The sequence below is a fragment of the Pleurodeles waltl genome, chromosome 2_2 (assembly GCF_031143425.1).
Source record: "Pleurodeles waltl isolate 20211129_DDA chromosome 2_2, aPleWal1.hap1.20221129, whole genome shotgun sequence".
Classification (NCBI taxonomy): Eukaryota; Metazoa; Chordata; class Amphibia; order Caudata; family Salamandridae; genus Pleurodeles; species Pleurodeles waltl.
The window spans coordinates 591,019,582-591,034,466 of NC_090439.1; the positions used below are offsets into that span (position 1 = coordinate 591,019,582).

Below are 14,885 nucleotides of genomic sequence, written 5' to 3' on the forward strand. Positions count from 1 at the left end.
TCTTTACAAATGAAAAAATACCCATTGGCAAAGTCAAAAGGCCTGACAGTCATATAATAAAGCGTGACAACACAAGCATGCACAAATGCGGTTGTGGAGGTACTGATTGGGGTAATAGTACGGGTAGTGGTAATTTTGGCAATGGTGGTGGTTATGATGGTGGTAGTAAAGGTGGTGGGAGTAACAGTTTGCACTCAAGTTTTGACCAAATTATTTAAAATGCCTACTGCAGTAAAGGAAAATACAAACAGGATTTACTTCCATATACAATGCATTTTGAGATAAAGAACTGATTAAGAATATTGTAGATGCAAAATAGCCCCTCATAAATTACAATGCAAACACTTCATTGTAGGTGGATGAATAGGTTACTTACCTTCAATAAAACTCTTTCTGGTGGATACACTAACTAGGTGCAGATTCCTCACCTTGTAAATATCCCAAGGCGCCAGACTGGATCCAGAGATTTATCTCACTATTTCCCTCATTCCAGTAAGTGGCTCTGTACGGCTCCACTTCAACTCTGTCCCACCCCAGAAATTATGCTGGAGCCATTTATAACCACCACCTTTGAAAGCCAATGTTTGTTTAATTCCTGATTCTGAAGTGCCATCGGACATGGACTGTAGGAAAGTACCATCTTGCCTGGCATGTTACCCCCATTTTTCACTGTATATATGTTGTTTTAGTTGTATGTGTCACTGGGACCCTGCCAGCCAGGGCCCCAGTGCTCATAAGTGTGCCTGAATGTGTTACCTGTGTTATGACTAACTGTCTCACTGAGGGTCTGCTAATCAGAACCTCAGTGGTTATGCTCTCTCATTTCTTTCAAATTGTCACTAACAGGCTAGTGACCAATTTTACCAATTTACATTGGCATACTGGAACACCCTTATAATTCCCTAGTATATGGTACTGAGGTACCCAGGGTATTGGGGTTCCAGGAGATCCCTATGGGCTGCAGCATTTCTTTTGCCACCCATAGGGAGCTCTGACAATTCTTACACAGGCCTGCTACTGCAGCCTGAGTGAAATAGCGTCCACGTTATTTCACAGCCATTTTACACTGCACTTAAGTAACTTATAAGTCACCTATATGTCTAACCTTTACCTGGTAAAGGTTGGGTGCTAAGTTACTTAGTGTGTGGGCACCCTGGCACAAGCCAAGGTGCCCCCACATTGTTCAGGGCCAATTCCCCGGACTTTGTGAGTGCGGGGACACCATTACACGCGTGCACTACATATAGGTCACTACCTATGTGTAGCTTCACAATGGTAACTCCGAATATGGCCATGTAACATGTCTAAGATCATGGAATTGCCCCCTCTATGCCATCCTGGCGTTGTTGGTGCAATCCCATGATCCCACGGGTCTCTAGCACAGACCCTGGCACTGCCAAACTGCCTTTCCCGGGGTTTCACTGCAGCTGCTGCTGCTGCCAACCCCTCAGACAGGTTTCTGCCCTCCTGGGGTCCAGCCAGGCTTGGCCCAGGAAGGCAGAACAAAGGACTTCCTCAGAGAGAGGGTGTTACACCCTCTCCCTTTGGAAAATGGTGTTAGGGCTGGGGAGTAGCCTCCCCCAGCCTCTGGAAATGCTTTCATGGGCACAGATGGTGCCCATTTCTGCATAAGCCAGTCTACACCGGTTCAGGGACCCCTCAGCCCTGCTCTGGCGCGAAACTGGACAAAGGAAAGGGGAGTGACCACTCCCCTGACCTGCACCTCCCCTGGGAGGTGCCCAGAGCTCCTCCAGTGTGCTCCAGACCTCTGCCATCTTGGAAACAGAGGTGCTGCTGGCACACTGGACTGCTCTGAGTGGCCAGTGCCAGCAGGTGACGTCAGAGACTCCTTCTGATAGGCTCCTTCAGGTGTTGCTAGCCTATCTTCTCTCCTAAGTAGCCAAACCCTCTTTTCTGGCTATTTAGGGTCTCTGTCTTTGGGGATTCCTTAGATAACGAATGCAAGAGCTCATCCGAGTTCCTCTGCATCTCTCTCTTCACCTTCTGCCAAGGAATCGACTGCTGACTGCGCTGGAAGCCTGCAAAACTGCAACAAAGTAGCGAAGACGACTACTGCAACTCTGTAACGCTGATCCTGCCGCCTTCTCGACTGCTTTCCTGGTGGTGCATGCTGTGGGGGTAGTCTGCCTCCTCTCTGCACTAGAAGCTCAGAAGAAATCTCCCGTGGGTCGACGGAATCGTCCCCCTGCAACCGCAGGCACCAAAGAACTGCATCACCGGTCCCCTGGGTCTCCTCTCAGCACGACGAGCGAGGTCCCTTGAATCCAGCAACTCTGTCCAAGTGACTCCCACAGTCCAGTGACTCTTCAGTCCAAGTTTGGTGGAGGTAAGTCCTTGCCTCCCCACGCCAGACTGCATTGCTGGGAACTGCGACTTTTGCAGCTACTCCGGCCTCTGTGCTCTTCCGGCAGAAATCCTTTGTGCATAGCCAAGCCTGGGTCCACGGCACTCTAACCTGCATTGCACGACCTCCTAAGTTGTCCTCCGGCGACGTGGGACTCCTTTGTGCCACTTCGGGTGAGCACCGTTTCATTCCACTTCGTAGTGCCTGTTCCGACACTTCTGCAGGTGCTGCCTGCTTCTGAGAGGGCTCCTTGTCTTGCTCGATGCCCCCTCTGTCCCCAGACACAATTGGCGACATCCTGGTCCCTCCTGGGCCACAGCAGCATCCAAAAACCCTAACCGCACGATTTGCAGCTAGCAAGGCTTGTTGGCGGTCTTTCTTCAGGAAAACACTTCTGCACGACTCTCCACGGCGTGAGGGATCCGTCCTCCAAAGGGGAAGTTCCTAGCCCTTGTCGTTCCTGCAGAATATTCAGCTTCTACTGTCCAGTAGCAGCTTCTTTGCACCCAAAGCTGGCATTTCCTGGGCATCTGCCCATCTCCGACTTGCTTGTGACCTTTGGGCTTGGTCCCCTTGTTCCACAGGTACCCTCGTTTGGAAATCCATTGTTGTTGCATTGCTGATTTGTGTCTTTCCTGCAGAATTCCCCTATCACGACTTCTACGTCCTTTGGGGAACTTTAGTGCACTTTGCACTCACTTTTCAGGGTCTTGGGGTGGGCTATTTTTCTAACCCTAACTGTTTTCTTACAGTCCCAGCGACCCTCTACAAGGTCACATAGGTTTGGGGTCCATTCGTGGTTCGCATTCCACTTTTGGAGCATATGGTTTGTGTTGCCCCTATCCCTATGTGTCCCCATTGCATCCTATTGTAACTATACATTGTTTGCACTGTTTTCTAATACTATTACTGCAGATTTTGGTATTGTGTACATATATCTTGTGTATATTTGCTATCCTCATACTGAGGGTACTCACTGAGATACTTTTGGCATATTGTCATAAAAATAAAGTACCTTTATTTTTAGTATATCTGTGTATTGTGTTTTCTTATGATATTGTGTATATGACACTAGTGGTACTGTAGGAGCTTCACTCGTCTCCTAGTTCAGCCTAAGCTGCTCTGCTAAGCTACCATTATCTATCAGCCTAAGCTGCTAGACACCCTATACACTAATAAGGGATAACTGGGCCTGGTGCAAGGTGTAAGTACCCCTTGGTACTCACTACAAGCCAGTCCAGCCTCCTACATGGACCCAAGACACATTAGGAGTTAACACCCTGCACATCTGTAAACAGGGATCTTTGTAAGTGGAAAAAAACAATGCAATATACAGAAAAGGGAGGTTGATGGCTGGGCAATGATACAGCTGTTATTCACCAGAAAGAGCATTACTGAAGGTACGTAACTTGTTCTTTTGATGGATACTCATGACAGCAGATTCCTCACCTTGTAAATAGGTACCATAGCAGTACCCTCCTAGGTGGTGGGTCTGTGGAATGGGTCAGACGGGAAAGTCCTGACGGACTGAAAAAGCAAAGTGCCCCTGACACCTAACCCCACTCTCTCCCTCCTCCTCCGAAACACCTGGCTATCAAAGAAGTAGTGCTTGTCCACATAGCCTGCCAGTTGTACAAGTTAAGTACTACACAAGTGTGGTCGCAGCACTGGTGGAAGAAGCCTTCTAGAGGTTCCTCATTTGTCAGAGTTTAGCAAATCTTTATGCAGTGGACTATAGAGACTGTTGTTTTCTGCACTGCTGATATATGGTTGCTGGACAAACAGGACTTGCGACTCACTCATTGAACGAGTTGACGTTATTCCAAAGAGGAAAACTGTCATCAGGGTCAAAAGACACAATAGGCAGGTATGCATCAAGAATGTTAGGACCAAATTAATGTCTTACTGTGACATCCCAAAGGGTCTGGTTGGAAACGTGTATTAGCCCCTTCAAAAAACACAACAGGCGATCTGAATAACAATGGTTGGTCAGTTAACCGTAGAAAGGCTGAAAGGGTGCTAAATAATCTTTAACAGTAGCCTCAACAAGCCCCTGCTGTGCAAAAGAAAGGACAAAGAACAACACACCAGATAGCAGGGACTGTCTACGCTGGAGGGGCATAGAAGTACATAAAGCAACACATTTTTTTCTAGTCTCCAGCACAAACGTTTTTGGTAAATGGATACCAAAACGACATGTACGACCTCAAGAGGGAGATCAAAAGGACTCTACTGTTGCTGATTCATCTCCACATATGGAGGTGTACGTTCCACAAGCCTAGATTCAGGACTCTGGCCTGTAGCTGCAACAACAGCCGGACAGAAGTTCTACACTCTCTTGGCTCAGTCTAGGAAGGAAAGGTACAGGCAGGAAGGCATGCAGAAGTCCAGAGTTCCTGTCCAGTCAGAAGACATTGTAGGAAAGTACCCTCTTTTTGCCATGGTTACCCCCATTTTCAGTGTGCTTGACTGTTCACTGGGATCCTGCTAACCAGGAGCTCAGTGATTATGCTCTCTCCCCTCTGCATACTGGTAACCAAGTATTTCATCCAAAATTATGTCACAGGGGTGTCCCCTTATAAGTCCCTAGTATTTGGTACCTAGGTACCCAGGGCATTGGGTTCCAGGGGATCCCTATGGGCTGCAGCATTTCTTTTTCCACCCATAGGGAGACCATGCAAAGGCTTCTACTGGACTACCACTATCAGAGGTGCCCCCATGAACTCCACGACCACTTTCATGGACTTAATGAGTTTGGGGTGGCCTTTTTACACGTGTACTGGACATAGGGCACTACCTATGTCCAGCTACATAATGGTAACTCTGAACATAGGTATGTTTGGTATCAAACATGTTGGATTCATACTTCAATTCTTTTGCAGGCATTGGCTGTATGATTCCATGCACTGTGGGGGCTCCTTACAGGACCCCCAGTATTGCCATTCCAGCCTTCTGAGCTTTTCCAGGCAGCCCCAGCTGCTGAGCCCTCTCAGACAGGTTTCTGTTGCTTGAGCAGCTCAAGCCCAGGAAGGCAGGACAAAGGATTTCCTTTGGGAGATGGGTGTTACACCCTCTCCCTTTGCTAACAGGTGTTACAGGCTGGGGAGGGTTAGCCTACCCAAGCCACTGGCTGTGCTTTGAAGGGCACATTTGGTGCCCTCCTTGCATAATTCAGTCCACACCGGTTCAGGGACCCCCAGACCTTGCTCTGGTGCGAAACTGGACAAAGGAAAGGGGAGTGATCACTCCCCTGTCCATCAGCATCTCAGGGGTGGTGCTCAGAGCTCCTCCAGAGGGTCCCTGGTGTTTGCCATCTTGGATCCAAAGTTGGCAGGGAACTCTGGGAGCATCTGAGTGGCCAGTGCCAGCAGGTGACATCAGTGCCCTCCCCTGATAGGTGCTAACCTGGTTAGATTACCAATCCCCTTTTAAGGGCTATTTAGGGTCACTCTCTTGGGTGGTTCTTCAGATTCGGATTGCAAGACTCCAACAGGACTCCTCTGCATCTTTTACTTCACCTTGTCACCGAAGAAACTGCATCTGGACCCTCCAGGAACTCTACAAACTGCAACAATGAAGCATAGACGATTTGTGCAACATTGTATCTTCAGCTCCTGCCAGCAACTGCAACTGTTTCCTGGTCGTGCATCCTGAGAGGATAGCAGGTCTTCAGCCTGCTCCAGAAGAACAAAGGTATCTCCCTTGGAGTGAAGGAGTCACTCCCCTGCTTCAGGAGACGCCTCTCTGCAATGGTGACCGTCGGCGTGGGCCCTCTCTCCTGACGAGCTGCGTGGATCCTGCATCACGGGTGGTGGACTGAAGTGGTCCCGATGGTCCAGACATCCTACTGTCCCACTTTGGTGGAGGTAAGAGCTTGCTTCCCCACGCAAGACAGTACCTCCGTGCACTGCATGTTTTGCAGTTGCCAAGGCTTGTTGGCATCCTTCCTCAAAGTTATTCATGCACTGTGCAGCTCCGGGCCCCAGCACTCTATCCTGCGACGCACAGCTTCCTGCGTTCTTCTCCGGCGGCATGGGACCTTTGTTGTAGTAGTGCTGTGTGGGCCTTCTTTTACACCTTCTTTGCCCTCGTGCTGTGGGAATCCTGTGCGCGCTGCCTGTGTCCTGAGGGATCTCTGAGTTGCTGAGAGCCCCCTCTACTTCCCCCTCCTGCGTAGAGTCCACCAGGTCCCTACTGGTCAGCGCCATTTTCAACTAACTGCGAGCTTTGCGTGTGCCAAGGCTTGTTGGCGGAATCCAGCGACGCAAACCAGACAGCAATCACCCATCCGGCGTGGGACATCATCTGCACCAACCAGGAACCCGCATCTGTCTTCTTGGGTGCAGTACTGACTGTTGTTCTTCCCCTGTGGTTCTTCCTTGGCACCTTCATACAGGTTAGCAGGGGCTCCTGTTCGCTCTGGACTCTTCTGTGCTTCTTGGACTTGGTCCCCTTCTTCCACAGGTCTTCAGGTCCAGGAATCCAGTGCTGGTGTCTTGCAGTTTCTTCTGGTTCTTGCTAAATATACTATCACGTGTTCTTGTGTGTTCAAGGAAAGTTACTGTGATTTACTCCTGCTTTCCTGGGCTCTGGGGTGGGTTCTATTACTTACCTTTGGTATTTCTAATACTCCCAGCGCCCCTCTACACACTACACTTGCCTAGGCGGGAAAAAGACTTTAACATTCCACTTTCTTAGTATATGGTTTGTGTTCCCTCAGGCCCATTTCTAACTATTGTGATTTTCACTATTTGCACTGTTTTCTAACTGTTTTTACAGATATTTCTGCATACTAATGTATATAATTTGTGTATTACTTACCTCCTAAGGGAGTATAGTCTGTATGGTATTTTTGGCATTTATGTCACCAAAATAAAGTACCTTTATTTTTTTAACACTGGGTATTTTCTTTCATATGTGTGAGTACTGTGTGACTATACTGGTATTGCATGAGCTTTGCATGTCTCCTAGATCAGCCTTGGCTGCGCAGCTACAGCTGCCCCTAGAGAGCCTGGCTTCTAGACACTGCCTACATTTCACTAATAAGGGATAACTGAACCTTGTATAAGGTGTAAGTACCTTAAATACCCACTAAACACCAGGCCAGCCTCCTCCCTGGCATTAAACGAGAGAGAACTGCTTTAGGAACTCAAACACACAAAATCTTAGACACTGAATTCTGGGCAGTGGCAAAAAGATTGAGCCAGGGTTATCCCTAATACTGGAAGACACCCAGAGACATTGCTGAATGTAATAACTGTTTGTGATGCGCTAGGCAATGCCAACTGAGTCTGTCCGCCCTGGTGTTTAAAGAATCTGCCAGGTAGTGTATGACCAGGGAAATGTCCTGACAACTCAGCCAGTTGCAAAGATATAATGCTTCCTGGAATAGGGCCCACACCAGCACCTTTGTTGCAGTACCACATGGTGAAGACCTGCACCTGTTCCCTCTTTAAAGATGGAAGGAAAGCTTTGAATGCCAAGCAAATCGCCTCCATTTCCAGAGGACTTATTTAGAGCTAGATTTCTGCCAGAGACCAGAGTTCTCTGATCTCTGCTTCTCCCATTTGGCCTTCCTAACTTTAACAATGCATCCGTTATGACCGTCAGCTTTGGGTGGGTTAGGAAGATTAATCTGCCATTGGCCTAACTGCTGTCTGGCATCACCATTCCAGACTGTCTCCAGTCTTCCGTGACGACTTGATGGAATGCAACAGGTTCCCTTGTTAGTGAGCCGACAGACTTCAGACCAACAGTAGAGCCTATATGTGCCACCTAGTTTGGTCCACTAGAAGGATGCAGGAAGCCATAAAGTTTGAGAAACTCTCACTGAGACTGAGGCCAAATGTTAAAACATCTGAAATCATTGAGGTGGCGGAAAGGCCAGAAACTGCGACGTATCCAGAATGGCTGAGAAGAAGGGGAGCCTCTGAGAAGGAGTCAGAGGTGACTTCAACACACTGACTGAAAACCCCAAAGATGTTGGGAGTTTGCTGTCACCTGGAGGTGGTCTACCACTGACTGAGTCAAGTCAGTTGTCCACTTATGGGACAACTGGCATTTCCAACCTCTGAAGATGGACAGCAACCACTACCATCACTTTAGTGTACAGCAGAGGGGGCACTGGTGAGGCTGAAGGAGAACACAGAACTGAAAATGCTTATAACCCACTTGGGACTGCAGGTAACGTCCGAGAGACTCCAGGAGGGGAATGTGGAAATAGGCATGCTGCAAATTCAATTCCACCATCCGGCCACCTGGATCCAGGAAACAGGGAGCTTGGACAGGTTGAACTTGTGCTTTTGAGGAAGATGTTCAGTGGGGAAAGATCTAAAATAGGACAAAAGTCCTTGGCTCTTCTTTAGCACCAGAAAACAAAAGGAGTAGCATCTAATACCCATTTCTGATGTCAGCACCCTATGAATGTCTCCCTTGCCCAACAGTCTGGACTTCCCTTTGAAGAATATACAAGTGGTCCTCCAGAAGTCGCTGTGGTGTAGGTCGCATATGAGGGAGGGTGGATTTGAAAGGTAGGGCATATCCAGCCTGAACAATCTGAAGCACTCATCGGTCTGGTGTGACATTTTGTCATCCATTGAGGTAATAACATATCCTACCTCCAAGAGGTGAGAATGTGCCACAGAGGACAAGATAAAGAGGTTTGGACACGGAAGCTGGGAGGGTGGAGGCAGGAGACTGGGTATTGCCATGCCCCTGAGGGCTTGGATGTTGTCAACCTGTTCCCCAAGCTCTACCTCGAAAGCATTAGGAGTTCTTGATATATCCTCTGCTGGATGCCCCTCGAAAAGCATGGTCCCGTTGGGGATATCTGTTCATGGAAACTTTGTTTGAAGCACTCTACAGCTGAATCAGCTTTGTCTCCAGAGAGGCAGGTACCATCAAACGGCATGTCAATCAGTGATGCCTGGATCTCTCTGGAGAAGCCCGTGGATCGGATCCAAGCGTGGCAGTGAAGCACCATGCTGTTACGGACTGTCGTATCCAAGCAATCAGTGGTGTCCGGCCCCAATCTGTTGACGTACTGTGCAGCATCTAGTTATGATTGAAGGCAAATTGGCATGAAAATCAACAGGGAGCATGGGTAAGATTTTGCTCACTATATCCCATATATCCAGCGAGTTATGTTGTAATAGGCAACTGGAGTAGACGGATCTGAAAGCTAAGCCGGCAGATGAGAACAATCTCCTTCCAAAGGCGTTCTAGTGAAAAAGTCAGGATTCAGCCTGCTCGTGGAAGCCTGCACCCTAACACTCTTGGAAGTTGGGTGCTGGAAAAGAGAAGATGGGTCCTTTGGAGCAGGTCTGTGCCATCTGGCAATTTGCCTATTCACAGGCTGGCAATATGCAGGCTTGGTCCATGTACTCGTTTAGGCATCCACTGGGGCAATGTTGAATGGGAGGAGTGACCCAAACAGGTCTGCCCAGTCTGCAGAAAATTAATATTCAACTCAACCGATGGCAATTGTACTTCCACAGGACTTATAACAACCAGTGCAAAATATGCTGATTCTTCTATGGAAGGGATAGGTGGAGAGTTCATAGGCCAATGTCAGAGGACATATTGAGCCCACTGGCATTTTGAAGATCCAAAAAAACAGTTTTTTTTTCTCGTAAAGTTGTGAATTGTCATCTCCATTATTGCCATCATGGGGTTCTGGATCCATGAAATGTGTCGGAAGTAGTAATGTCTCATCCGAGTCTGAATGGGGCTATGTGTCTGCAGTTGAAGTAGAAATAACTGTGGTATGGTCAAGGTGGATTTGCTTCAGAGTTTGAAAGGAAAATCAGTTCTTCCTCCTAATCTGTGTCGATGCATGGGGAACTGACGAGGATCTCGTTGCTGGCTGACCAGCTGAACAAGCATCAGCACTGGAGTCGCAGCAGGCTCCACAGCTGGGTCAAAAGGTACATTTGGCCTGGAGACGGATTTGCCAGTGGTAGACCAACTGGAGGCCTCCTAGGAAACTTGAGGCCATTAGGCACACTTCAGCAAGCCAACTATACACAAACCACTGCCTGTGGCATAGGTAAGACACCCCTCTAGCAGGCCTCAAAGCCCTAAGGCAGGGTGCACTATACCACAGGTGAGGGCATAGCTGCATGAGCAATATGCCCCTACAGTGTCCAAGTCCATTCTTAGACATTGTAAGTGCAGTGTAGCCATATTGAGTATATGGTGTGCGAATTAGTCATTACTAACGGCACAGTTCCATAATGGTTTCACTGAATACTGGGAAGTTTGGTATTAAACTTCTCAGCACAATAAACACACACTGATGCCAGTGTGGAATTTATTGAAAAATGCACACAGAGGGCATCTTAGAGATGCCCCCTGTATGTTAGCCCAACTGCTAGTGTAGGACTGACCGGTCTGTGCCAGCCTGCCATTTTCAGACAAGTTTCTGACCACATGGGGTGAGAGCCTTTGTGTACTCTGTGGTCAGAAACAAAGCTGGTGGAGGTGCTTCACACCTCCCCCTCTACAGGAACTGTAGCACCTAGTGGTGAGCCTCAAAGGCTCAAGCCTCAGATTACAGTGCCCCAGGTCACTCCTGCTACTGGAGCTGCTCGCCTCCTGGACAAAGCCACACTTTTGGTGGCAAGTCCTGCAGTAAAATTAGGGAAAACAGGGAGAAGTGACCACCCCAGTGAGGACCACCCCCCCCCTAAAGTATCCAGAGCTGAGGAGACTCCCTCCCTGCAGAATCCTCCATCTTGGTTTGGAGGACCTGGACCAATAGGATTAGGTTTGTGCCCCCCTCCTCAAAGAGAGTGGGTGCAAGGAGAGTGTAGCCACCCTCAGCGAAAGTAGTCATTGGCTATTGCCCTCTGACCCCTGAAATGCCCCTAAATCTAGGATTTAAGGGCCTCCCTGAACCCAGCTCACCAGATTCCTGGCGACCTAACAAAAAGAAGGACCGCTTAGCTGAAACCCCCAGCAGAGAAGAAGGAAGACGACAACTGATTTGGCCCCAGCCCTACCGGCCTGTCTCCAGCTTCAAAGAACTTGCAAAAGAACGCATCCAGCGGAAGCAGCGACCTATGCCATGCTCCAGGGGACTGCCCTGCACCCAAAAAGACCAGGAACTCCCATGGACAGTGCCCCTGTCCGAGAATAAACCAACGACTAAGGACTCCCACATCACTCCGATTGTGTGAGTCCTAAACACTCTGCACCAGACACCCACAGCCCATGTCCTGGTGGCCCAACCAGCTAGAGAGGATCCCCAGGCGATTCTGAGCAAGTGCCCATCCTGGGTTGACCTCTCCACCCTTCCACGATGAAGCCTGCAGAGGGGAATCCCAAGGACCCCCCTGACCGTGAAAGCTCCCGATGAAGATATCCGACACTAAAGGACTCACTACACCCGCAGCCCCCAGGCCTTGGAGAAACCGACACCCGGTGCAGCGACGTTCAGCAGGTGGCCCTCCTCCCTGTCCAGCCAGTGGTGTGCCCGAGACGACCCCCCTGGACCTCTCCTGCAGCCTCTGAGTGACCCCCGGGACACTCTCATAGAGAATCATTGGAGACCCGACATCTTGCTTGCACCCTGTACCCGGCCGCCCGAGTGCCGCTGAGGGTGTATGTTTGGTGCCTAATTGTGCCCACACAGTGCTCCTCTAAACTCCCCAAGTCTGCCCTCTAAGGTCGCGGGTACTTACCTGCCTGCAGATCTGAAACCGAGTGCCCCCAGTCTCCATAGAAGCCCATGTAAATTTTGCCTACACTTTGACCTCTGCATCCGGCCGGCCCCGTCTTGCTGGTGGTGGGTTTTTGGGGTTAACTTGAAACCCCACCTGTGGACTTCCTAACTCCCAGAGATTGGAACTGTAAGTGTTGTACTTACCTGTAAAACAATCTAACTCCCTCCCTCCCTCCCTCCCCCCGGAACTGTTTCTGAAAATTGCAGTGTCCATTTTTAAAACATATTATTGCCAACATTTCAAGAACTGTATAACTTATTGATTGCAAACAAAGTACTATTGATACATGCGTGAAATATGAATCTATTGAAGTACTTACCTGCAACTTGAATTTTGGGTTCTGAAAATAAATGTAAATTATCTATTTTTGCTATCTAAAAACTTTTGGTCTGGGGTTAAGTCATTGAGTGTGTGCTTCTATTATCTGTATGTACAACAAATGCTTTGCACTACCCTCTGATAAGCCTAACTGCTCAACCACACCACCACAAAAGAAAGCATTAGCATTATCTACTTTAGCCTCTGTTAAGCCTCTGGGGAACCCCTGGACTCTGTGCACACTATATCTCATTTTGATATAGTATATACAGAGCCAGCTTCCTACAAACCTGTTGTGGTGTCGCCGAAGGAGTTGCCGAAGGAGCAAGGAATTTAGGTTGGATCAGTATGAGCTGAGTTATCAGCTCCGCAGTGGGGAACCAGGACTGGTAGCAGGAGGCACCTTGATGTCCATGTGACTTCTCTTGACAAGTGTGGTGCATAGAAGGGGAGCCACATTTAAATTTGTTACATCTTTTCTAGAATTTCCACTACTCTGATAACTTGGAGTGGAAAAGGCCTATAGAACGTGTCCTCAACTTTGAGTGAGACTGGCCCTCACACCCTTTCTGACAGTGTTAGCAATATAGAGCTTGACCACTCTGTCCCCGATTACCTTCTGGTTCATCATGGCGTAGTCGCCTAACGACTTCAGGTCATTCGAGGAACCCAGACACCAGAGACATACCTGGTGGAGTCCATTACTGACATATGCTTATGGCAGTCTTTGCAGGGTTCAATCCTGTACTTTTAGAGGGGAGACATGTCCCTTGCACACTGGGAAAGTTTTGACAAATAAGGTCTGTCAAAGGACAGAAAAAAAGCACCAGATCTGCTTCAGGCGGTGCGGAAATAAAGGAACTGACGTCAGCATGGGTGGTGGCTGTATGTGGCTCCATCATTATTTCTGGGGCAGGACGGAGTTGACACAGAGCCTACTAGCACGTGAGGGAATTGCTGAGAAAAATCTCTTGATCCAGTGTGGTGCCTGTGGATATTCACACAGTGAGAAATCTGTGACTAGCCAGAATGATAAACCAAACAGCAAGAGATACAGTAATACTCCTTTGTGTGGAACAAAAGCCCTGACCATGTATATCTTAAAGGACTGACGACAATACATCTTATAGGCAGTTGTGCTGTCAAGCAATGCCTTAAAAAAATAAAACTGTTTTTGCAAATATTATGGCTTGATTACTTGTTAGAAGCCAGTATCCCCTGACCTTTAAGGCGTGCCTGTAGGAAAGTGCCCTTTTTTTTTTTTTTTACATTGTCCCCCCCATGTTTTGCCCACGTGCTGATGCTTTTTGACTGAAAGTGCATTGGGTCATTGCTAACCAGGCCCCCATTGCCAGCGCTCTTTCCCTTAATTCAAGGTAAATATCTAATTTTAACACAATTGGCAAGGATTTTAGCACCTTTGTAAGTCCCTGGTAAATGGTACCCCTTAGGGCTGCAGCATGTATTAAGCCACCCTAAGGGACCGACACACAAACTGCATGCAGACTGCCATTGCAGAATGTGGGAAATGGTGCAAACCCTGTTAATAACATCAAATTGCACATACCCTGTTTGAAATGCTCAGGACCACTGGATGTAATATATGTAAGTCATCCTTACAGCAGGACTAGGAGCCCTAAGGCAGTGTGCATTATATTATATGTGATGGCACATCTGCATGAGCAGATGTACCTCTGTTATGCCTAGTACTAGACATTGCAAGTGTTCAGGCAGCCATGTTCAGGACATGTACTGGGCACTGGTCATCCTTACAAGTTACCTAGCTACCTGAATCCGTACTGATGCCAGTGTCGGATTTATTATATTGTGCACCCAGAGAGCACCTTAGAAGTGCCTCCTAAAAAACCTACTAGTCCCTTAGTGTGCTGGCTGACTGGTAGCAATCAGCCTGCCAGAACAGACGAGTTTCTAACCCACTTTAGGTGAGGGCCCATGCTCTCAGAGGTCAGCAACTATGCCTGCTCTGGGGGAAGGTGATCACACATACTCCAGCAGGATGGCTAGTGGTTTAGCATATCCTGGACTAGAGGCTTAAATGACCACACTGCCTTTGATATGACCCTGGCTTCCCCCTAGACCTCTGCCACGAGGTTCATTTGTCACCAGAGCAGGTAGGGAATTAGGTATTTGGGAGGCATGTTTCACTTCTATGCCAGTCACAGCCCTAAGGTGGGCTACCTGAAGAGGACACTGGAAGAAGGGTTTCACCATTTTGTTTTTGGTGAAAGTAGGAACTCTGGGTCAGGGAAAAGTCCACTCTCCACAGGAAGTGGTCATCTAGGGGGAGTGCTCACCCCAAGGGTATGTCACCCATTGGCTACTACCATACACACACCCCTAAACGGCCCTAAATTCAGTATTTAGGAGTCCCCCTTACACCAGGAACTCAAATTGGTCTACTGGGAACCTAAGGAGGACAAAAGATGAGGAGTCACCACAACAGAGGACTTAACCAC

General features: G+C 48.4%; 1 protein-coding gene across 2 annotated transcripts in view; it reads right to left on the reverse strand.

The window, feature by feature from the left end:
• PRKDC (protein kinase, DNA-activated, catalytic subunit) overlaps positions 1 to 14,885 on the reverse strand; it is a 2,139,921-nt gene that overhangs the window by 1,099,762 nt on the left and 1,025,274 nt on the right. The gene's annotated exons all lie outside the window — the stretch shown is intronic.